The sequence below is a fragment of the Ursus arctos genome, unplaced genomic scaffold (genome assembly GCF_023065955.2).
Source record: "Ursus arctos isolate Adak ecotype North America unplaced genomic scaffold, UrsArc2.0 scaffold_17, whole genome shotgun sequence".
NCBI lineage: Eukaryota > Metazoa > Chordata > Mammalia > Carnivora > Ursidae > Ursus > Ursus arctos.
The window spans coordinates 51,187,418-51,212,957 of record NW_026622841.1 but is presented as its reverse complement, the minus strand read 5'-3'; the positions used below and the strand labels follow the sequence as shown (position 1 = coordinate 51,212,957).

The 25,540-nt window shown below is 40.1% G+C and overlaps 1 protein-coding gene across 11 annotated transcripts in view; it reads left to right on the top strand.

Annotated features, from left to right (window-relative positions):
* DLGAP1 (DLG associated protein 1) overlaps positions 1 to 25,540 on the top strand; it is an 843,835-nt gene that overhangs the window by 551,252 nt on the left and 267,043 nt on the right. The gene's annotated exons all lie outside the window — the stretch shown is intronic.

The window sequence follows — 25,540 nt, the reverse complement described above, 5'->3', positions numbered from 1 at the left end:
AGACACTTTTCGTCAAAAAAGCCTATAAATAGCTGATTTTTCCTGCTTGCTGCCTTCTCTCTAAGGCTTTCACAAAGGAGGTGAAACAAATCCACCAAAAACAAGAACCCTCTGTGAGGGGTGTGCGGTGAGGCTTATAAAAAATCAGATCCACAGGCCGAAAATTGTCGTGTAGGTCGCTTTGCCATATTTGGCTGATGCAATCACCGCACAGAAAAAGAAACATTTTATTTCATGCCAGATGATCTCATGAACTGAACAATCAATCAAAAATGTCTCCTATGAGTTTTCATGCTTTTTTAAAAATACATATTTTGACTTTCCATGCTGCTTTAAAAAAAAAAATCCCAAAGCCAACTGTTATTCATTAGATTCCATTGGTAACTCTAGATAACCAATTCCTGTGGCCGTTGCATGGTAGGAATTTGGAAACTGCATCCTTCTTTCTCCTCCAAACTGACCTTGCTTGCCTTCTCTTTGTCCTCTGTGCCGCACCTATCAGTAACACCACCCCATCTCCAGGAGTGGTATTATGGAACTCCCTGGAAGACTGTGCACATGCTTAATAACGCCCGTCACTAATGTTACTGCAGTGACCCTCAGAAATCAGATATGTGAGATTAATTATACTGCTTCCTACTTCTACCTCCCCACCCCCTGCACCCTAGTGAGCACAGGAGAACTGGGCTTAGCTGTGCTTTCTCCTGTTCCTGTCTTCCTCGTCTCTCTTCTTCCCTGACTTTTCAGGTAGCTATTTTATTATATTACTGGGAATGGAAGACTACCCCAAAACCATACTTACAAGGAGGAAGCTGAGGCACGCCCATGGCTCCTCAGGTGTAGAGAGCAGGGCAGAAGCAGGGCCAGCAGAAAATCTTTCCCAGGTCCTCTTACCCCAGGTTAGGGCTCCACAACCACGTAGCCCGAGGCATTCATTTATCTTGGTATTCCTTATGCTGGGGAGATTCTGCTGCCTGCCCCACCCCTGCTTCTCCCCCTCCAGGCACTGACTGGGTCTAATCTGGTTGTGGTTTAGTCTGTGGCTAGAGTCTCTGGAGAGTGCATCTCGTTGTGCCTTTCTTCTTTACGAACTCCCAGCGAGCGTGCACAGTCGAGAGAAGCAGGTGTCAGAAGGAACTTCCATGGCCACTTAGCCCAGTGCTTTTTACACTTTTGAACCACGGAATTCCTTGTTCAGATGCAGCCGACTTTATGAAACAATTTAAAACAGAAGCAAGAGTAGGAGGATTCAAATCCAAATCCCTTCCCCCTCAATCCACTGCCCAGTTAAACCCCCATCAAGGTCCACAACATGTTAGGTAGCTATCCCAAGTTGGCTAAGTTGAATTAGCCCCAACAGCTCTCCCCCTCGCAGTCCTGGTGCCCCATCCATGAAAACAGCGAAATCACGGGGCACCCAGAGTTCCTGATTGAGTCACACTAAAAAAATCACTTCTTGGCTTTGACAGGCAAATTCCTACATCACCTTCATACCTTCTGCCTCGCCAGTGACCCAGAGAGAGGAGCTGACATTTTAGAGAACACACAGGACCCTCGATGCCTTTCCACAGCACCGTACTGAGCATCTTCTCATCTCCATTACGTGCCAGATGCTCTTCCATGTGATAACGAATGACGGCAATGAGAAAAAGAAGGCAGAGAAAAGGAGGAAAAGGAACATAATATATTGAGAAAGTTCTACAAGCCTATGCTTAATATATATTGTCCTTATTTCTGAAAGTTACTGGGGTAGCTGTTCATACCCCCATCATACACAAAATTGGGGTAACTAATTTGCTCCAGATTATACCACTAGTATGTGATATAATGGACATTTAAACCCTGTTCTGATTCTAAAATCTGTTCACTTTCCAGTGTATCATGCTGCCTCTACTTTGAAAATATTCCCTTTGTTCTTTTCCTGAAGGATTGTTTCTCCATGAGAATCTATTTTAATAACAATTTTTTAAATGATCAGCTATGGTGAGGGGCACCTGGGTGGCTCAGTTAAGTGTTTGCCTTGCGGTCAGGTCATGGCCCCCGGGTCCTGGGATCGAGCCCTGCGGCAGGCTCCCTGCTCAGTGGGGAGCCTACTTCTCCCTCTGCCACTCTTTCTCTCTCAAATAAATAAGTAAAATCTTTAAAAAAAAAAATCAACTATGGTGAAAAAAACAGAACCTGCCTCTCTGATTGGCTATAAATTTAAGTCTAGTTTGGAAAGTGGCCATGTTAGAAAGCAAGGAACACATGAGATGTGTTTACAAAGTCAGATATACAAATTGTTAAATTGTAGAACAATGTTATTTCATGTAACTGGAAAATTATACCTCAATCTCTGAAACAACCATCTCTCAAGGCTGTTTTGATTATTCATTTGTTTCAATGGGAAACAACATTATTGACTCCTTGAGACTGCGAACCTGATTTCTGTTATGATGTTGTTAGTAACACTAAAGTTATGTCCAAATAAATGCGGTATTAAATGCCCATTTAATATCCTCTGCTTGGTTTAATGTAGGGATGTTTGCTTCCATGAGAAGTAATTTTACTGAAATGATGAGGAAATGAACTAGGAATCCCCAAACCCAATTCCTCTATAAGTCACCAAGATTTTATATTTTGTCCTTTTGGGAGACCAGAGTGTTATTTCTCGGGCATATTGTGAGTCAGAATTCTGCTTGGTGCACGAGCTCCATATATCCCAGATTGTTAACAAATATTTAAGAAGTTCACCAATTTTCCTGTTTAAATTACTACTCTAGATCTTAAGGAAAAGATAAGTTTCCCTATAGGTCTACCTTTCGAATGCTTCTTAATTACCTATAAACGTATAGCTTAATTGAGTCCTATCATATGCAGTGTGGAGCATTCATGCATGTCGCCTTAGAGGTGACTGCATATATCTGGTAAATATATGCTGTTCGGGGATATGAGTAGAGTTTAAACTAAGTTCTTGGGGCGCCTGGGTGGCACAGCGGTTGAGCGTCTGCCTTCAGCTCAGGGCGTGATCCCGGCGTTACGGGATCGAGCCCCACATCAGGCTCCTCTGCTATGAGCCTGCTTCTTCCTCTCCCACTCCCCCTGCTTGTGTTCCCTCTCTCGCTGGCTGTCTCTATCTCTGTCAAATAAATAAATAAAATCTTTAAAAATAAATAAATAAAATAAAATAATAAAATAAACTAAGTTCTTATAACAGATAACAATACGGAATGGTCAGACTTCAGAAATGCATCAGGATAAAAGAAGTGATAAAATGCAGTTAAGTCATGAACTTGGAAGTCAGTTCAGTCTGTATTCTCCTACCTCTCAACTCTTATGGGATTTGTCCTCACGTGCATGCATCTCATCGCCAGTAATACAGTGCTCTAGCAAGCCCTTACTTAATGCATTCCCCTCTCTGTTTCAGCCCAGATGAAGTTCATTTGAAGGAATGGATACAGTCTTAATATGTCCCACAGCCTCCACCTTCTCTTGGTTCAATATTTTATAAAATACCCTCATGAAAAAGAATGAAATGTTAAGAACTCACTAACATTAAACGATGCCAATGTAATCTCATTTAATTAGATTCATGGATGAATAGAACGTAGCATTGTTCTTAGCTTCAACCAGGGATGAACCCACCCGACTATCAAAATAGGTAGTCCCTTTGCATTATCCAGATCACAAGTGTATCATAAAATTTTTGGTTAAATGGTTTAATAGAATTGCCATTTTCAACAAGCCTTTCATTCGACCAAGATTTATTTAGAAACTGTGTGACCCACACGGAAATCTGGGAGAGGTGACTAGATAAACGTGGAAAAGGAAAGACCAGTTTGGGGAAAGGGACAGATCAGAGAAGGTAGCCACCCACCCCGTTGGTGAAAATAAGTAAATGGAGGATAGGATTTGGTCTGTAGTTGACAAGATGATATAGAATATTTTTTTCCAAAATACTCACATTTCCCAAAGATGAAGAATACAGTTAAGCCTGGAGGCCAAACCCAAACAATTTAACTCTCTGGGCAGTATTTCTAAGGATGAGCAATGGTATAAGGGAAGAAAGAGAGGCCTAGGAGGCATCAGATATCAACCGGGCTGAGCCCAACTACCAGGCTTCGGGCCCCAGAGGCAGTGGGGCTGCCCAGGCCCTCGAGAAGAAATCTGAGCAGAGAGCAGAGCACTGGTGGTAAGGGGAGGCATCCTCCCCTTCATTCCGCATCTGGTGCTCAGCTCAGCCACAGGCCAGCAAGACAGGATGGCAGGATTCTGTGGATGGCCGTGCAACACCGTGCACCCAGAGAACGGAGATGCAGCTGGGGCTGCCCTTAGAGACCTAAAAGTTCACAGGCACAAGAGGAGCCCTGAGAGAGCATATCAAGAGATAGCCCCAGGGAATAATGAACGGGTTTATTACACCCAAACTGAACTGTATCCCCAGACCGTGTATCTGAAGATGCCACTGTTAGATTAGGAAGATTTTTTCCTAACAAAGACATCAGATCCCAATGTGTAATGGGAGGCTGGATGAACATGTCAGGGATAGAGTGAAGGAAATTTGGACAGATGGCCCTTGGGGTTCCTTTTAAATCAAATAGTCTAGTTCTACACTGTCCAATATGGCAGCCACTAGCCATAAGTGGCGATTGAAATTTACACGATTTAAAGTTAAATAAGAATACAAACTTCAGCGCTTCATCACAATAGCCACATGGCTAGTGCTCAGCACTCACGGGAGGCTGGCGTTTACCCTACGGGACAAAGAGATATAAAACATTCACATCGTTGCAAAAAATTCTATTGGACAGCATTGTTCCAGTTGTTTTTAATGTAATGACTTCTAGTAGTTGTTTTTAATATAACAACTTCTTCTAGATTTGGGCTTTGCCAAGGAAAGGTAACATCCTGTTGGGATAGCTCGTGCTTAGAGGTGTCAGATCTGGCCAGTCCCTTTCCAGGTGTGCACATGGGCTCTGCGAGGCCCAGGGAGTGAGGGCTGTCCTGCGTGGACGCTGTCCTGCACTCGCTCCCTATGTGGCATTAAGTAAACCACTTCCACTCATCTTCTAGCCCCTCTTTTGCAAAATACTTACCTCGGGAGTTATTTTGAGGAGTAAATTCTATAAAGGAGCTAGTTTTCAGTAAGTAAAAGCAACTTTTCACTAGAAACGGGACAACGAGCTTGGGATTTTGCCCAGATTTCAGCTACCATGTATCTGTCAGTCATTGTGCTCGGGACATTGTGCTGGGCACCTCACGCAGTTTCCCTTGCTCTTCCCCTCGGCCCTGGTGCTGTTCCACCCAGTAACCTCACTCTGCTCCTACTCTGCATTTTGTACCTGACTCGCCATTACCCCACCAGGCAGTACCTAGAATATTTCCACTCATGCTCTTAGAGCTTAGGCTGAAGCCCTCTCCTGGACAAGGCAAAATTGTTCTCCTACCCACATTTATTTGTAAATTGTGATCTTTTGGCACCTCTGGGAGCTGCATCTGGGTGCAAATAGATCCAGAAGTTGGCAATGCATAGTAATAATAGCCGCTCGCACAGCTGGCACCAGTCAGGCTCCCCTCCCCACCAACAGGTATGGTTGGCGTTCCTGAGCCACTCCTGGCCGCCTCAGATTCTTCTGCCTTTGATCAAAAGGCAAGAGCTTTCTAGAGAGGCCCTTGGAGTATTTAATTTAACCCTATTCACTGAGATGAGTGAATCTCACATCTTCCCATTGCGCACTGAAAAATTAAAGTACTGATCTTTGGGTGTCAGTGTGAGACTTCTGCACACTATTCTGAATTATAAATAATCATTACTTATTTGGATAACGGGCAGTAGTCTCATGGAACAATAACCACAATGTACTTTTTAAAGTAGGCTTTTGTTTTAAGGGAACTGGCATTACCAAAAACATGCTGTCTGGCCTCATTTGTTTATTTACCAAACTTGAAAAGCCCTATTTTCTCATACTGCTCTCTGAAAACAAGTGTTCTTTGGCCATCGTTGAGGCCTGGAAAGAAAGAGATTGCTTCAGCCTAGCAGGCCAGAAAAATGTCATTGGTGGCAGGCCAGTTGGAAAGCTTACTTTCCGGAAAAGGCCTTTCTAGAAGAGTTTCCTGAGGCAGAACTCCTTGAGGCAGACCCTCAGAGGAAGGGGTTCCCAGGCCTGGAGCATCTGCAGGGAGGTCATTCATGGGGCTGAGGCAGCCCAGAAGCAGAACTGAGCAACGGTTCTGACCGATGGCTGAAGTAATCCTACCTTGAGAAAACCACTTAGTGGGCAGAGCGGGGCGTTTCAGGAGAACTCAGAAGAAGAAAGGCAGGACCTAACCATCCCCCTACTTCAAGTGTTCTTAGCCTGGGGCTGTGGACATTTAGACTATGCAAGGGTGCCCAGTACAGGGTCAGTGAGCTCCAGAACTTGAAAGGCCAAGGTGGAAAGGTGTTTGTATTCATCCTGATGGGGAGAAAAGTCAGCAGCTTTTATCACGTCCCCAAAAGAAATAAAGATAAAAGGCCACTAACAGGGGGCGCCTAGGTGGCTCAGTCGTTAAGCATCTGCCTTCAGCTCAGGTCAAGTTCCCAGTGTCCTGGATCTAGCCGACTTGGGCTCCCTGCTGAGCAGGGAGGCTGCTTCTCCTTCTGCCTGCCCCTCCCTCTGCTTGTGTTCTCTTGCTCTCTCTCTCTCAAATAAATAAAATCTTTTTTTAAAAAAAAAGCCACTAATAAGTTTAAGTTATGGTATCATGAAAATTAGGTAGTTTTTTTCCTTAAAAACTTAAAATAGATGACTTTCTTTTTTCCTTATAATAATTCATTAGAAAAGCCTTTTGGGTTATAATCTTAGAATAATTTGAGGAATGTGCAGTTTTTAAAGAGTTGTTATTGTGGGTACATATTACCTGAAACATATAAGTCCTCTGTTGGAACTTGGAAAGTCTATTACAAAGTCAAGTTTGTAATAGTTTTTATTTGTAAAGGAGCTTTTCCTGAGTGATCAAGGGACCAAAAAATGAGGATTTCCCTTCTATAAAGGTTGAAGCTGAGAGGAGAGGGGAATTCAAAATTTTGTAAAAGCAGTTCCTACTCTCAGAGCCTAGCGAAACTAGATCGTTAGATAAATACGATACAAAACAAAGTGAGAAGCGGCATAGATACTTGAACACAGAATATTGGGGCTTAATAGGAAGAAGGATTTCGAGCTGGGGTTTTTAGGAAGAAAGAGTAGAGAAGAAAGTCTTCTCCATTTGAAATGCTCTATCTCTGAAGCTTGAGAGCTGGACAGCTGTGCTCAAACCCTGTGTTTACTCATCATGCAAGTTTGAGTGAGTTACTTAACCTCTGGAATATGAAGATAATACCTATCACATAGGGGGGTTGAAGGCATTAAATGAGTTAATGTAGTGTGAAATGTGTGGAACAATGCTTGGAAAAGGGACATTATGTAATGCTTCAATAAATGCTATTATTTGTATTAAGCCTAAAAACACAGTGGTAGCAATGTAAACCAAAACAAGAGACCAGATTTAAAGGCACCGCAGAAATCTCACCATTAGAGATCACAACGACATTTAGTCAAGGCTTTTGACGAAATCCTAAGCGTCTGTGTTAGTTTCCCACTGCTGCTCTAACACGTTGCCACAAATCTAGTGGCTTAAAAAACACACACATGTATTACCTCATAGTACTGGAGATCAGAAGTCTGAGATGGATCTCACTGAGCCAAAATCAGAAGGTCAGCGGGGTTGTGTTCCTGCTGGAGGTTCCAGGGAAGAATCCGTTTGCTGGCCTTTTCCATCTTCCAGGGCCTTGCCCATACTCCTTTACTCCTGGCTACTTCTTCCATCTTCAACGCCAGCAATGGCATCGCTGCTCTCTGCGTCTGTGCTCAGGGCTCCTTCTCTGACTCTCCTTGCTTCCCTCTTTCCCTTACAAAGACCCTTGTAATGGCATTGGGACCACGCAGATAACAAGGATAATCCCCCCCATCTCAAGATCATTACCTTGATCACATCTGCAAAGTCCCTTGTGCCGTGGAAGGTCACGTCTTCACAAATGCCATGGATCGAGACGCGAGCGTCTCCAGGGAGCCCCTATTCTGCCTGCGATCTCCCACCTAATATGTGATATACTTCTTAAACCTAACCATTTTTTTTTAACTTTGTATGGAAAGTATGTGAAGTCGTCCATCCAGGGCATATCAGCTAAATGAGATCACTGCACATATGCAGTACTCCCTGAAGACTTCTTTATGTGGAGATGGAATTTTCAATTTTTGTATCTGTTGGATTCTTTTAAACTATTAGACTATTTATACTATAAAATGATGTTAGTCTATTTTAAACTATTTAAACTATTTTTAAATGTTGGGTCTAGCTTCCCCTTTGCCTATGAATTCCGTATTTGAGGCTGCTTTTTCATTTAAGATGTTTATTATTCACTTTACTTTATAGTAAACGCCAATTCTTTATATACTTAAAATCTCCTTCCAATGCCCATAAATGTATTTTACACATTTGCAATCAATCTGTTTAACATGTTTTTGCCTTTTGTGGTACATAGTACAATTTTTAATTCAAACACTTGTGAGCACTGACTATATGGTAGGCACTCTGTGAAGGACTAGGAATACAAAGTTGAAAAGACATGACTCCTGACCTCAAGGAGCTCTCACCATAGTGGGAGGGGGAGGGATTGTGATGATAAAGATTTTTAAGAAGGAGAAAACATTTTTAAAATATATACAATTGCCTAGACTTGGATATTGAATGACTGAGGTGTCAGGAAAGAAAGAGTAGAAATTATGATCCAGCTATGGTTTGAAAAACTGGGGGCACGTCAACACATCCAGTTGAGAGAGATAATATAGGAGGAAAAATAAATTTGGAATGGGAAGATTATTTAGTTCTAGACATTTTGAATCTGATGTACCTTTAGACTATCCAGTTGAAGATGTCCCATAGGCAAGCATTCATTCATTCAAATACTACTTGGGAGGTTCTTACAATACAGACGAGAGATGACTGCGGTTCAGACTAAGGGAAAAGCCATAAAGATGGAGGGAATTCAAGATAATCTTTCTACCTGACCTTAAAGATGTCAGACTGGTCAAAAATCCTCGGTGAGGAAGACAGAGTGGAGGCAGATAAATGTATGATTCCGGAGCTCAGGATATCAGGACTGGAGAAGGGTATATCAGGGTTATCACATGGAAGGTAGAGCCAACTTTGAGAGCGAGTGAGATCACACTGCGGGGTGCATAAGTTAGAAGATGAGGCAATACAGGCCTGGTTCCCGGCTACACAGATGTTAAAGCACAGACAGGAAGCAAAGAGAAGCAATAATAAAGAGCCAGAAAGAGAGAAAGATACAAAGGAAATCAAACCAGTATGGAAGCAAAGGGAGAAGAGGATTTCAAGAAAGGGAAAGTTCCACAACGTCAACTACCAAAGAGTGGTCAAGTTGGACAAGGAATAAAAAGTCTATCGATGAATCTGGCAATTAGGACTCAACTACTGGATGTGCCAGTTTTCCTAAAGTGATGCAGTAAAAATCATTTTGTATACATTTGTATGTATACATATGCTTATCATTTTAATAAATGCTTATTTATTTTAATGCTTATCATTTTAAAGAAAATATGCATAGCTGTTGAAGTATGCTAACACACCATGGTCAGAATATTCACTTCTCAGTTATTTAACTTTTGAATTTTTAAAAAATTTTTCATCATTATGAATAATGCCATAAATATCTTTTTCAATAAAATGTGGAAACCTTTTTTATGGTCAGCAGTTCCAAATGTTATGTCCTACTCAATTCAAAAAACAAAAAGTACAAGTAAATCTTAGTATTTCCAAATAAGTGAAATAGTCTAGTTTGGAATAATTATTCTGCAGAGACTTTTTTGGCTCTGTCATTTTCAGATGCAGATAATCACAAATGTCTGGACTGTTGTCTAACCTCGAGTGCACGCCTCTAGAGCAAGCATCTCCGTAGCAACTACATCCTGAAACTCTCTCGATGTGGCAGTAGAACATTTAATACTCTGCAAACAAATCCATTTTCTTTCTCTACGTTACAAACAATTTAACACCCATTCGTAATAGGTTTCTTCACTTTCAAATGACTAATTTCCCACCTATTAGCTATTTTTGTTGACCTCACTTCACTAGAGATCCTCAATCTGAGTTTTATTTTAGCAATCACAATTCTCTCATCTAATTAACAAAAAAATTGGGCCATTGCCTCAGTGGCCTGCATTCAACCTTATTTTGACTGGCAATTTTCTAATAATATCTCACTGTCCTTCCCACCCCCATCTTTAGAATAGTAGTTTCTGTTTCATGCAGTTCCTCCTTTCCCCCGTTCTCTTTGCCCCCATTCTATTTCTCTCTCTCTCTCTCTCTTTGCCTTTCCTCTTCTTTATCTAGTAACCTATCTGAATCTTTTACTGTTACAAATGAAATGCCTCCAGCAGTATCGAATTATTTATTCAGTAGAAATTCCCAGAATTAGATTAGCCCGGCCAATGGGGGTGCAAAATGTGAAGGATTTTTGCACGTATTACCAACTGACCTCTAGAAAAACTGTCTGAATTTTTACCCAGTACCAGTTTCCATTCTTGACACCTTTTTGGAAAATTCTTCTCTATTGTAATAAATATTCACCTTCCTTTAACATGGATGTAAGGGCCACATGAAGTCAATCAATTACTCTTTCACAGGGCAATCCATCAAATACTTCATGATTTATTATTCGCTCCTACGTCTTCATTGTTCCATCTTCAAAAGACCTAGTTCCTTCAGCAATTCTTCAGCAGTCCAGAACTGGACTTTAAGCACTTTCAGCATCCCAAATGACAAATCATATCTAGTTCCAAGAAAAGCAACATCCCTCTTAACCTGTGGTATCATTGTGTGAACAATATTTCAGTTAGACTTCACAACGTCCATTGAAAATCTTTGGACACGAACACTCTCTTTCTGTCAGTACACTAGCTCGTCTGGCAGTCATGCCAGACCCTGTCTCGCACTCAGGTAAAATCTGTACGCCATTTTTCCATGGGAAATCACATTAACATGTTTCTCCCACCCTGAGCGGTGCACTTAAATGGTTCTGACATAATGTAAACTATCATATTTATATATATTAAATGTCACCTTATAGATAGGAATATGTCTGTCTAGCTCAGGGCCAGTCCTCACTGTTGTGCAGGCCGTGCACTAGCTCCAGGGGACACCGTTTATATCAAGAGTTATCTTCGTGCTACTTATTACTATAATTTTCCAGCAAATGGCAGTAGAATCTTGAGGAAGGGACAGCTTGCTTCTAATTCACCCACCTAAAAGTGCCATTTGGACTACCAAAAAGAATGTTTTCGCTGTCAAAATTGGAGAATATGAAATCTGAAATACAATATTTTAAATATTTTCCCAAGATGTATTATATTGTAAATCTCATAATAGCATCCAATATATCATCATCGAAATTGATAATTAAAAAAAAATGTTTAGAAAAAGGCCCAAAACAAAGGCTGATGCATTGAACTACAGACCATCCTATAGCCTTTCATGAAACTATTTATATACCATATAGGGAAAGTCATTCAAGTTATGAATCTCCTATCCAGTTTATGCTTCTTCATTATGTTTAAAAGTTTTTCATTTTATTAAATGATACTAATCTGTTCTTTGTACCTGTGAGCTCATTTCTTTTTTAAAAATAAAGTATTGGGGCACCTGGGTGGCTCAGTCAATTAAGCATCTGTCTTCAGCTCAGATCATGATCTCGGGGTCCTGGGATTGAGCCCTGCATCACGCTCCCTTCTGAGCAGGGAGTCTGCTTCTCCCTCTCCCTCTGCCCCCCTCATCACCCTCACTTGTGCTTGATCTCTGTCTCTTTCAAATGAATAAAATCTTTTTTAAAAGTATTATGGGGCAAGTTCATACAGTTAATATACATTTATTGGGTAGATTTTTTAGACTACAAAAGAAAATAAAGATCCTAGAAATCACCCAGAGATAATCACTGTGAATACTTTTGTGTTGTTGTTCTTTAAAAATACTGATAATATTGAGCAATCTCTGAATAAACTCACCAAACAGAAAAAAAGACAGCATCACATAAACACTAGTAGGAATGTAGGAAAGAACAAGGACACATATGCAGTAGATATTAAATCTATCATATATAGGAGAAACAGACTTCATTCCAATATATTAAAAACTTAAGTGATTAATATCTTAGAAAATTAAATTCTTCAAAATGTGATAGAAACAGAAGCCATTAGGTGTTAATGGTTTATATAATATATAAATACACAAGTTACCTGTCCATTTCTGAATGCCATCAAAAAGCAAATGATTGTTTAAAGTAAAAATTATTATAGCATTTTAGTGTGGAGTTTATGATGTATTTAGATGTAAAATATATGACAATAGCATAAAGTGTGGGGGTATAAATGGAATTACACAGTTCAAGTTTCTCACAGTTTGCATGAAAAGATGGGATATTAAGTTTAAGTAGACATTGATATGTAAAGTCTTTAACCAATTTTGAGTTGATTTTTGTGTATGTTGTAAGATAATGGTTCAACTTCATTGTTTTGCATGTGGCTGCCCTGTTTTCTCAGTATCATTTCTTAAAGAGACTATCCTTTCCCCATTGGAAAGGAAGGAAGGAAGGAAGGAAGGAAGGAAGGAAGGAAGGAAGGAAGAAAGAAAGAAAGAAAGAAAGAAAGAGAAAGAAAGAGGGGCGCCTGGGTGGCACAGCGGTTAAGCGTCTGCCTTCGGCTCAGGGCGTGATCCCGGCGTTACGGGATCGAGCCCCACATCAGGCTCCTCCGCTGGGAGCCTGCTTCTTCCTCTCCCACTCCCCCTGCTTGTGTTCCCTCTCTCGCTGGCTGTCTCTATCTCTGTCAAATAAATAAAATCTGAAAGAAAGAAAGGAAGGAAGGAAGGAAGGAAGGAAGGAAGGAAGGAAGGAAGAAAGAAAGAAAGAAAGAAAGAAAGAAAGAAAGAAAGAAAGAAAGAAAATCATATCCATGACAATTTAAGAAATTGACACATATCCATGACAATTTAAGAAATTACAAAAGTAATTTAAAACTTACTCAGAAAAAAGACCAGACCCAAAGAGGTCTAGGAAAATTGCAAGGAAGAGGTAATCTCTGTCATACAAAAATTCTTCTAGAGATCTGAAAAAAAAAAAAAAGATGCCAAATTCATTTTAGGATTCAGTATAATCTTAGACAAGGGCAGTTGGAAAAAGGAAAATTTTAATGCAATTTTTTTTTCACAAATCTGATGCAAGAATTCTTTTTTTTTGAAAAAAATTTTTAAAGATTCATTTATTCATTTGTGGGGGGGTGCGGAGGGAGAGGCAGAGAATCTCCAAGCAGACTCCCCACTGAGCATGAAGCTGGACACGAGGCTCGATCCCATGACCCATGAGATCATGACCTGAGCCAAAACCAAGAGTTGGACGCTTAACCGACTGAGCCACCCAGGCACCTCTGATGCAAAAATTTTTAAGTATATCAATAAAATTAAATAATTGTAAATAATTTAAAATAACATGACCAAATGGGATTTGATGATGAAAGGAAGGCTTAACATTAGAAAAGATACTCTCATAATTCACAGCATTAGTAAATTAAAGGAGAAAACACAAGACTATCATAATATATGCATAAAAGATATTTTGTAATATTCAACAACTAGTAATGATTTAATTTAAAAACATGACAAATTAGAAATAGAAAAAGAATTCTTAAAGTGTATCTACAGACATAGCTCACAGGAACTTTGTGCAACGTTGGGTCATCCCTTTTAAATCCATGAAGAAGATGATAAACCTCTTCTAAAATGTATTAAACTAGGTTTGGGCCAGTTATTATTACTATTACGTAATTATGTATAATTGACATATAACATTAAATTTGTTTTGGATATAAGACATAACAAATTGAGGGGCGCCTGGGTGGCACAGCGGTTAAGCGCCTGCCTTCGGCTCAGGGCGTGATCCCGGCAATCTGGGATCGAGCCCCACATCGGGCTCCTCTGCTGTGAGCCTGCTTCTTCCTCTCCCACTCCCCCTGCTTGTGTTCCCTCTCTCGCTGGCTGTCTCTGTCTCTGTCGAATAAATAAATAAAATCTTTAAAAAAAAAAAAGACATAACAAATTGATATTTGTATATATTATGAAATGATCACCATATAAATCTGATTAACATTCATCACCATACATGAATACAAAAAAATTTTTTTCTTGTGATGAGAATTTTCAAGATCTATTCTCTTAGCAACTTTCCAACATGCAATGCAGTATTATTAACTATAGTTACCATGCTGTACATGATACCCCAGGACTTAATGTATTTTATAACTGGAAGTTTGTACATTTGATCTTCAACAATGTACCCCTCCTCCAACACTGGCAACTGACAATCTGTTTTCTGTATCCATGAGCTCGCTTATATTTTTTGGCTTTTTAAATTCAACATATAAGTGAGATCATACAGTATTTGCCTTTCTCTGTCTGACTTATTTCACTTAGCATAACGTCCTCATAGTTCATCCATGCTGTCACAAATGGCAAGATTTTTATGGCCGAATAATATTCCATTGTATAGGTACCTCATCTTCTTCATCCATTCATCCATCAGTGGACATTTAGGCTGTTTCCATATCTTGGCAATTGTAGATAATGCTGCGATGAACATGGGGGTGTTAGCATTTGGTTCTTTGCTGACATTTTTCTGTTTGCATTATGTCTGTATATAGCTTGTCCTCCACTATTTTCCCCTAGAAAGGTTCGTTTGAGCAATATAACCCAAATTCTCACATGTTCACCATGTTTTTCCTTGAGTCTTTATGCTTGAAGGAGAGCTTGACTAGATAGGAAATCCTTGACTCCTCTCTGGGCTTGGTGTCTCAGAGATGTTGTTCTGGTATGTGCTGAGGTTAAGTGTTTCTGTGGGTTATCTGATGTCAACCTCATTTTCTCTCCCTTAACCTGATTTCATCTTTCTGCCACAGGGTTCTTTCCAAGCTTTCCTAAGCTATGTCTTTATGTTGACCACTTGGATGACTTTTCACTGATAAAATGGGTACCTTTTCATTAAATAGATTTGGGCCTTTTTTCTATTTTAGAAAACACTTACTGGATTATTTTAAGATAATTATTCTATGCTATTGCTTTGATTTTCATCTTCAGGATTACAGGTATGCGTATGTTGGATATATTTCCTTGTTTCTCTAATTCTTCTCTTTTTCTCTCTGCACCAGTTCTTTGCTCTTTTTCATTTTTACCTTTTATGTCCCTTTCCTTCCTTTCCTTCAGTTCTGCCAGTCCCTGTTTCACATCCTCCAGCTGTCTACCAGCAGCTTTTTGTTGTATCGTCACTTCTTCCCTGACTTCTTCTAATTCTTCCTTGTTATCTTCTTTTATAGCTGTAACTGCTTCATTCATTATTGTTTTGAATTCGGGTTATGCTTTATGGCACATAATTTTCCCAGTGCATTTTTACTATTTACAAGATATCTGTGGCTACCCTTTTTTATATTCCTAATAGTACCTGTGTGTGTATTTCTTTTAAGCTACTCCTTTGAGTGAGTTGTATTTTCCCAGAGAATCAGACGGTTCCATTGGAGGGAATGGTGGGCAGTAGTAGTTTCCCAAGAATCAAGGGCTTCCTTTGCTGTTGCTACAGTTATAAACTGTTTCTTTATAATATGATGCATCTACATAGTCACACATCCTCTGACTCTCAGACCAAACCTAGTTCTTTTCGCCCTCAATTACTTCATGGATGACCTCACAGGCTGCCTGTCACATGGGGACACAAATGAGACAGTCATTTCTAGAAAGAATTGTTCTGGCCCTTCACGAGATTTGCCCACTTACCCTCCACCACCTACATTAGTCCCAGACTTTTCTATAGCTCCTTCCTTTCAGAATGAGGTCCTTACTGTGGGGGACTATATGTTTGACAGAACTTTCTGAGCTCTGCTACGTCTAGGTCTCCTGTTCCTCTTATTCACCTACCACATTATTATGACTTCCCTCGTTGCCTTTCTGCAGGACTCTGACTTTGGGGTTTGTGGATTTTCTGCTGGTTTTGCTGAAAATGTGATTTGTGGGCTTGTCTTCAATTTGTTGTATTGTTTTTGTTGTTGCCAGGAGTTCGAGAAGGGAGAAAACTCAGTTTCTGTGAAAACCAGCCCTGTTAACATTTAGAAATATTTTCCTTCTGTTTTCTTTCTACAGAAATGACTTTGCATAAGAAAGCTCAGAGCATGTGTTTACTTATCAACCAAGTTGATTTTCTAAAATAAAAATAAAAGCAGGGGCACCTGGGTGGCTCGGTCGGTTAAAGCATCTGCCTTCTGCTCAGGTCATGATTCTGGAGTCCCAGAATCAAGTCCAGAGTCATCTGACTCCCTGCTCAGTGGGGAGTCTGCTGCTCCCTCTCCCTCTGCGCCCCCCCCCAGCTTGTGTCCTCTCTCACCCTCTCTCTCACTCTCTCTTGCTCATTCCCTAATAAATAAAATCTTTTAAAAAACAAAAATAAATAAAAACAAAGCACAGTCAGCTTAGCATCCTACTTCTTCATAATCCCAGGCTGCTTTTCCTTGTGTTCAGAGACCCTCTATTTAACAGCCTATTCTAGAATGATGCTGTATTATAAATTCAAGCCCATCAAACTGTTATCTTTTGGATGATGCAAAAGACTTGTCCATCTTTGTCTTTTGCTACTACATTTCCTTTAACAATCTTTAAGATTAGCTACCTTGATTCTAGAATCCCACCAAAAGTACATAAAAATATCATTTGCATAAGCACAAAAACTTAAGCTTAATGTTTATAGGTGTGTCCTCTTTTTAAAAAGGAAAACATTTTTATTGGGAAAATTAATGTATTAATCTATTAATTTATTAATCTAATAAATCTTATGATATTTTAAATTAACATCCTGCATGCTAATTTTCTAAGCAAAATGTATGTGTTTGACTAATAGCGGATCTACCATGCAGTAGTGACATCGCAGCCATGTTGACCAGGGTAAGAGAAAATGGTCAGATTTTATAAACAAGAAGAATAGCCCTGACTCCCAACACAGAATACATGCTTTAAATTATTTTGCTGGTAGCAATTATACTGTCATTATCCTCTCACCGCAGCCTGCCAATTTAAGAACACTTCCCTTTATTCATCCTAAAAGATGTTTATTAAATGCCTACTATTTCCAGGCCCTGTGAAGTTGCAAAGGATACAACGATGATCAGAAACGGACATGATTCCTACTCTCATGCTCCTTATTATCTGTCAGTGGGGAGATAAATATTACTAAAATCAATTGCACAAATAAATTTAAATTTACTACATGACAAGGGCTACTTTTGAAAAGGTGGGAGCTCCCCCTTGTCTGAAGTCAGTTCTGTCCTCTTCTTTATTGGAAGGAATTGGCTGAATTCAGCTCCCCACAGGACCAGGGCCGCTATGGATTCTAGGGGATGGGAAAACTGGTATTTCTTAACACTGCATAAACATCTTGCACCTAAGATCAGACTGCTGGGTCCTTGAGCCCAGAATGTTTACTCCCTGCCCTTCCTCCATGCAATGCACTCTCCATACTTGCCTTATTAGAAGAGTGACCAATGGAGAAGCAGGTCTCTCCATGGTTCATTTAACTAAGAGACTCAACCCAAGCAGGTCTCTTCAAAGATGCCAAGAATGTAGTGTCCCATGCACCTTCTGAGCCTACTGCGAACCAGTACAGACCTATCCCAAGTGACCACTTTGCTCAATACCAATGAAGGAAAATATGATACTCTAATAACATATTGATTTAAGAAGTTCAGAGAAGCATGTTCTAGGAAGTAATGGTTGAGATTAGGTCTGAAGGAAGAGCTTGAGTAAATTAGACAACGAGCCAAGGGAATCACACAAAGGCAGGAAAAAACCAAAGGGTCAGAGATAAATCTAGTGTGGCTTGGTCACATAGATGGTGCAAGATGAGTCTGGGAAGATAGGCAGGACTATATCACTCAGGGCCTTGGAGGTCAGGTTGACATAGGGAAAACTGATATCCACTTTAGCTTCTGAAAACATCCCTTTAGATGGACTAAAAAAGACAAGTGAAGCAGCAGAAACAAAAGGTAAATAGAGTATTCCAGGTGCAAGTCAATAGCGGATGGACTAGGGTGGTGATGGTGATACTGAGGCAGGTGGGATAGTGTCCAGAGATTCCAGATCTACAGGACGTGGTGACGTAGAGGGAGAGGGAAGTGTCCAGAAGGAGACCTATGTTTCTGATTTGCGCTAAAGATGGGGCTTCTGTTCATTGAATTGGGGAGCTCTGGAAGAGCTGCAGTCAGGAGTGGGCAGGGGAGGAGGGAGAAGAAAGTGAACTTGATTTGGTAGGTGCTGCTGCAGATGAAGTGCTGTGAGGTGTCTAAGGGAAGTTGACAAATACTTGAAGCTCCTATGGGAAATCTGGAATGAGAATATAAATTTACGTGTTGTGCACATACAAGAGATTTTTCTTGGAATTCAAAGGTCTCTTCACCAAGCTTCTTCTTCTACACTTTCCATCTTGTAGATGTTTTCTTTGATAGAGAAAATGAGAGAGTTTGAGAGCTTAATGTTTTGTCCTCTTCCTCCCTCCTCCCCACTGCCTCTCCTCCCCTTCCTCCTCCTTCATCATCATCTGTTATACCGTTATACCATCTGGACCAAGCCCTGGGATTATCCTTGTTCTGCTATTTGTTCCAATTCACATCTTTTTAAAAGGCCTCTTTTTTAAACTGTCCTTGGCTTTTTAAAATTTCTTTTAATATTTTTTGCAATTTATGAACTTCATTTTATTTGTGCTTTAGCCCTCTTGGTGCAATTGTTATAGACACTCATCACTTACCTGCATTTGTCCTTGATGGTGAACCCATCTCTCATGTCTGTAACAAGCTCCTTTAATATGAATTCTTTAAAACCATCCTTGTACAAGCTCTTGATTTCTTTAAAGGCTGTCTTATTTTTATTCTCAACTAGATCATTTGATATCAACAGAATTGATATTTGTGATCCTACTTTCTCTCTTGAATTATCTGCCCTTATCAATCAAAAAACAAGTCTGCCCTTTATTCTCCTCTTTTTTCCTTTCCTCTTTCTTCTTTCCTTCTCTTCTGTTATTGCCACCCTCCTCCTCTTTTTCCTCCTGCTCTCACTCTGTCTGATTTGGAGTTTTGGGTTGTTTTTTTTCTTTATTGAGAATTAGCTATGACTAAACACCAGCACAAATGGCTCTTTGGGTAGGTCTATGGCTCATGGGTCCCCAAGGGTTTCCCACATTTGGTATCATCCTCACACTCTCCCAGTTTCTTGCTATCTACCTTCTGCAGAATTTACTTTACATAACTAACTCTTATCATTACAAACACTATATGGCAGTGTTTCCAAGACAAGTTAATAATTTTATTAATATGTGTATTGAGATATAATTTACCAACCATAAGATTCCCTTATCTAAAATATACAATTTAATGGTTTCAGTATATTCACAGAGTTGTGAAAACATCACTGAAATCTAACATGAACATTTTCAGTGCCCCAGTAAGAAACCTTTCATTCATTAGCATTCTCCTCCCAGTACTGGTACCCTATGTCCAGGGTGACCTCTAATCTACGTGCTATCTCCATAGATTCTGCCTATTCTGGGCATTTCATATAAATGGTATCAGACAATATGTGATCTTTCATTACTGGCTTTTTTCAATCAGCATACTGTTTTCAAGATTCATCCATGTTATAGCATATATCAATACTTAATTTATTTTTAATGACAAATAATATTCCATGGTATGGATATTCCACATTTTTACAAGATTTATTTATTTTAGAAAGAGAGCATGTGCAAGCACAGAGGGGAGGGGCAGAGGAAGAGAGAATCTCAAGCAGACTCCCCACTGAGCAGAGACCCAGCCCCAGACTCAATGCAGGGCTTAGTCCCGCAACCCCGAGATCATGACCTGAGCCAAAACCAAGAGTCAGACGCTTAACCCACTGTACCACCCAGGCACTCTGGATATACTGTATTTTTTTATCCATTCATCAGTTGATAGAAATTAGGATTGTTTCCACTTCTTGGCTATTGTGAATAATGGTGTACAAAGTTTTCTGTGGACACGTTTTTATTTCTCCTGGACATATGAATAAGAGTGGAATTGCCGAGTCATACAGTAACTCTGTTTAACATTTTGAAGCAAATCCATCACTTAATTATTGCTTTTTCTTTATCATTTTTTGCTGGAGGCAGCCATGTTCTCATTAATTGAGGAGAGGAGAATTTTAGAGCCTGTTTTTGCAATGTGACAAAGACCAGAAAGGTTTAAAAGTCTTTAAGCTAAAATTTCTTTGCTCAGTCACATCGTCCTTTTCTATTGATAATCTTGGATTTGTCTCATCGTGATGATGGCACATTTTATTTGGTAAAGGTGGATTTTAATAAATGCTTTCTGCTCAAATTCCATGAAGTGAAACACCTGGGAGAGGACACCACAACACTTCCTTCTCCCATCTGGGAAGGAGACTCACCCTTGAACTAAATGAGATTTTTCTGGGATGTTTTCTATGGAAGTCATTTTTTAAGAAAGAAAAAGTATTTGCCCAAAGGTTTCTAAAACAAGCTTAATTCACTTAACGAAAATTAATGAATTATTAAAGAATAAGACTTAGTTTTTAAACGAAGTTGATGTCCAGAGGACACTTATTGTTGTTTTCCTATTGGAACTTTTAAAGTCTCTGTCTTTATTAGCTATTAGAGTGTTGTACCCAATTTATGTGTGTCTGCACACTTATCATCAAAACTGTAAAATGCATCTGTCTTTCCGTCTCTAGTAAGACAACCCGGTATTCTTTTTTTTAGAAGATTGCAGAGATCAGTCCCCCATGTGTATTTCTCCTTGACAGAATATACGTTATCCACTGTATGTACTGCAAAGTGACTCAATAGCCTAAGAAGCTACTGAAATAATGAGAGAGAGCAACATAATTTTGCTGGGACAGTGAGCATGCAAGACTCTAGGTACACCTGCTATGCAAAATGGCATGGGCTTTAAAAATCTGCACTAGTTACTTACGTGAAATTCTTCAGTGATAAGATTTGATTTCATTAAGTATCTTCATATGAATGAAAACGTCAGGTTGCAAGTCTAGAATTGTGAGCCATGGCCAACCACTCCCCACCTCCCAAGTTCTCTGTTTACTGCCTTACTCACCCACTTTGCCTCGGCAAATCATAGAGAGAAGCTAAATGCTCTCAGCTGCACTATACCAAATCAAAGCTGAGATGAATAATGAACTTGATTTTCCATAAAGACATTCTGTTTGACATTTCAGCTAATAAGGTAAGCTAATGGCAATTCTGGGCTATGGAAAAGAAAATGAATAGTCTCTCTTTGTGTTTGATTTCTGTGCTAATCATAATTTTTCTTTTAACATGCTGGAGTTAATTTCATATTTCACGATGTATGTGAATTTGGGATGAACGGTTTTATTAAGAGTACCCCCAATGCACCCTTTTTTTTTTTTTAATTAGGCTGCTTATGGTACTAGAGGGGCTAAGGGAGAAATTCAGCTTTTTAGTAAGAGTGGCAGCTCTGTAATAATATTTTTATCATCTATAATGCAAAATGAATTTACTTAAACGGCAGAATATTTAGATGCAGCAAAGACCGACAAAATTATTTAAGCACTGCTTATTGAATACATTTGGCATGATATATTGTAAATCGATGTTGAATGTGCTCTAGAGAAAGCAGAATACATACATCATGTTGGTTTCTGAGTCATTTTGTTTCTAAGTACATGTTATTCTAAAGGAGGTAGTAATTTTCAATTGCTAAAATTATTCCACAGCTTCGGGTTAGGTGGGTTTTATTTTGTAAGATTGTATTTTTAAAATAGCAGCCTACCGGTAATGTGAATTTTCGTTGTTATTACTTTCTTGATGTAGCACGGCTTCAGTGATTTCGGTTCCTATGGAAATGTACTTGTTTGCCCACTAAAGTTCGTGGGACTAGAAACCATCAGACCTCTCTGAGACTTTCATTGCTACCTTGGCTACCACGTATCAAAAATAAGGGATAAAACAATTACTGGTTGCTTAGCTTTTTGTGATACAGCTTTTCAGTGTTTAACGCAGGAATTTTTATTTTAGTCAGTTCACAGAACAAACTAGCAAAAACTTAGCAAGAGGGGGAAGAAATACTCTTTTCTCTTTTATGATAACAAAAGTGAAAAGTGCAATGAAGATTGATGTTTCCTGGGCTCACTGCCGTGTCACCTGAAAAAGCAGAGACTATTCTCTCAAAGTAGGTGACCTCAAAAGAGATTTCAGAAGTTCTATGCAAAACAGCCAACGTATGTGGGAAATTTGGGAGAAATGAAAAGGAAATGTTTCTTCTATTCCTACTGTCTAATCTTCCCGTTCTGTTTTTACGCGTGGGAAATGAGCTGTGGGCCCCGGATATTTTTGTTTCGTGGAAGTCTTTAAACATCACAACCAGACTTTTATAGAAAATGAAGAACTTTCATCCTTCCTCCCTTCGTAATGTCATAATGTTCCCAGTGTCTGTTTTCCCTTGAAGCATCAACGGGTTACTAAGTTTGAGCACAATTCTCTGGCTACTACTCATGATTTAGGTCCCTTACTGACCACCCATGTTTCACCTACAAATTTTACGCATTTCCTTTGAAAAGCCTCTAATTTAGTAAACCTAGGAGTAGGAATGTGGCGTTTTAGTCTATCACAGTTCATTTTTAAGAACACCAAGACAGACATATGTTACTCTTCATCCTTCTTTTAAAATACATTCAGTTTCACGGTTATTCTCTGTTTGCAGAACGCTGTTGGAAGCTCAAATATGCTGGATTGTTTGGGATTTGTAAGGTGTTCATTTCCTTTTCCTCTTTTCCCCTTTCCCTCTCACACCTCATCACCCCAGGCCATTCTTGACTGCCCCATGCCCTGTTCTGCTTCCTTAATTCTGACATATTCCCCATTCCCCTTCTCCTCAGTATCACTGGCCCAGAACCTATGCATTACACTGTGTCTACTTCAAAGCCGGAAGAAACAAACGAGAAAGCAAACATTTGCAACAACCAAGTTGTTGTTTTTTATTCCCTGTCATTCGTAAACTAAGAAAACTTTGATACCAGCACACCTTTTTATCCACGATTGCTATCTATAACCAACCTGATGATGAAAACATGCAAGGCTGTATGACCAGCATCCTTTTTGTGATTCTTTTTTCTACAGTGGTCAACCCACTCATGCTACAAGATGAGATGCAAAGTTGTTAGTCCTTTCAGACATTCTTAGCGATGCCAACTGCAAGGCATGTGTTACTCACAGACTCACGTGCTAAGTCGCTGTGCTTGTTCATTTATTAGGGAGAAAATCTAGTGAAAACGGCACCACCACCCTCCCTACGCACGAACACACACACACACACACACACACACGCACACGTATGCACTCAGCAAAGACCACAGAGCGGCCACCTACTGGGGACACTGGGGACTGAGCAGCGGTGGCGTCACAGATGGCCCCCCATCATAAGAAGTTCTTGGCACGGTGGCAAGGAAGGCTGAGCAAGAGGCAGCCGACAGATTTGTTCCCAAATACACATGAAACCCATTCTTGGGGACCATCAGGATTAAGTGGAGGAGGAGCAAAGATGAGAGAGGACTAAAATATCACCAGACTTGGTTATTAATTGTTAACGTTACCTCATTTATGCCCACAGCCTGGGGGACCCCAGGGTATCTGCGTTATAAAAATAAAGGCATTACTCCAAACATATCATCTCTAAAACTGGGCTCAGGGTCTTTCCTACAAGCCTCCTCACTCCATGTTTCCTACCCCTGTAAACAGCACCACTATCTATCCATTATTTTCAATCCGGAAACACAGGCAAAAACTTTGATTTTTCTCTCTAGCTCACCCTGACATCTCCAAAGTAGACTCATAAAAGTTGGTTGAACGAATGAACAGATGGACGGAGGAATCCCCACGTCCTAGAAATTTTATTTCTATTCACTTCTCTCCATTCTCTCTGCCATTATCCCAGTTAAGCCCAACAGTTTCTCACCTAGGTGATTACAAATACTTCCTGAGTGGTCTCCCTGCCTCTCGTTTTCCCTTAATCCAGTCATTTGCATAATCTAGCTCAAACAGTCTTTCTAAAATACAAAGTGAATCACTAAATCTTCTGCTTATAAATCCTTCAGTGGTTCCTCCTTACGCGAAGGATAAGGTCCAAACTCCTTACCATGACTTACAGGATTGGATAGACTCAGGGAACTTTTTCCCACACAGCCTCGCTTCTTCACACGTCTTCTGTTGACTCTGCCCTTAGCCATACTTATCTACTTTTAACTGTCTCATAGGTGCTGTGCTCTCCTGCTCAGGGCCTTTGCACAAGCTGCTTCTCTTTTGTCTCTTCTATCCATCCAGCTCAAACTCCTTTCTTCTCTACTTAGCCCCTTTTCAACCTTCTCGTCTGGTCTGAGATGGCACTACCTCCAGGAAGCCCTCTCTCACCAGCCAAATTTGAGCTAGTCCCCTCTCCCAATAATTCTCTTGGCATCCATTATCTACCTATCACACTTCTGCTATTTTCCATGGGATTGCCTATTCCACTAGCCTATCAGTTCCGTGAAGGTAGACAATCCGGCCTCTTAGTCACAGCTGTGGCCATGAGCAAGTGCAAAGTCAATTCCATCTGAATGCATGAATAGATACTTGGACTCCTTAACAAGCCTCATCTCTTCTGTTCTGATGAGGTTGCAGAAACCAAATGCAATGATTCGTTATGTTACTCATTCCTACAAAGTACTAAGCTAAAGCTGTTCCCATAAATTCTTCGGTCCTCTTGTTCTTATTCCCATTTTATAAATGAGACCACTGAGGCTCCAGTTGCGTAAATGAGCCTGATATTAAGGTGTGGGCCCCTCACTCTGATTCTAGGGCCCAGCTCTTTCTGTTCTCTGCACAGTCCACTGCTTGCTTCGAATGAGAAAACACTTTAACCTTAGAAATGAATTATGAATTGTCCATTGGCTTTCCGACCGCCAATAGTCTGCTCTGAATGTATTTTTTCCTTATTGTTAATCCGAAGGTAACTTTCTTTGTGCCATATTCTTTATTCTCAAGCTTTTTTCTACAGGCCCTCCATCAGCAGCATTTTCTGCATTTCTTGCTTTCTCCATAGTGAGAATTACTGGACCTCTTATTTTTGTTTCATTTCCATTGTCCTTTTTGGGGGGGCTTTTTTTGAGGGAGAAAGAAAAGGTACGGGGAAGATCAGAGGGGGAGAGAGAATCATAAGCAGGCTCCACACCCATGTGGCGCTCGATCTCACGACCCTGAGATCATGACCTGAGCCGAAATCAAGGGTCCAACACTTACCTGACACAGCCACCCAGGCGCCCCATGTTGGGCTGCTTTAATGTTTTTATTACAGGCTATAAAAATATCCAGAAAGATAAATAAAGGTGA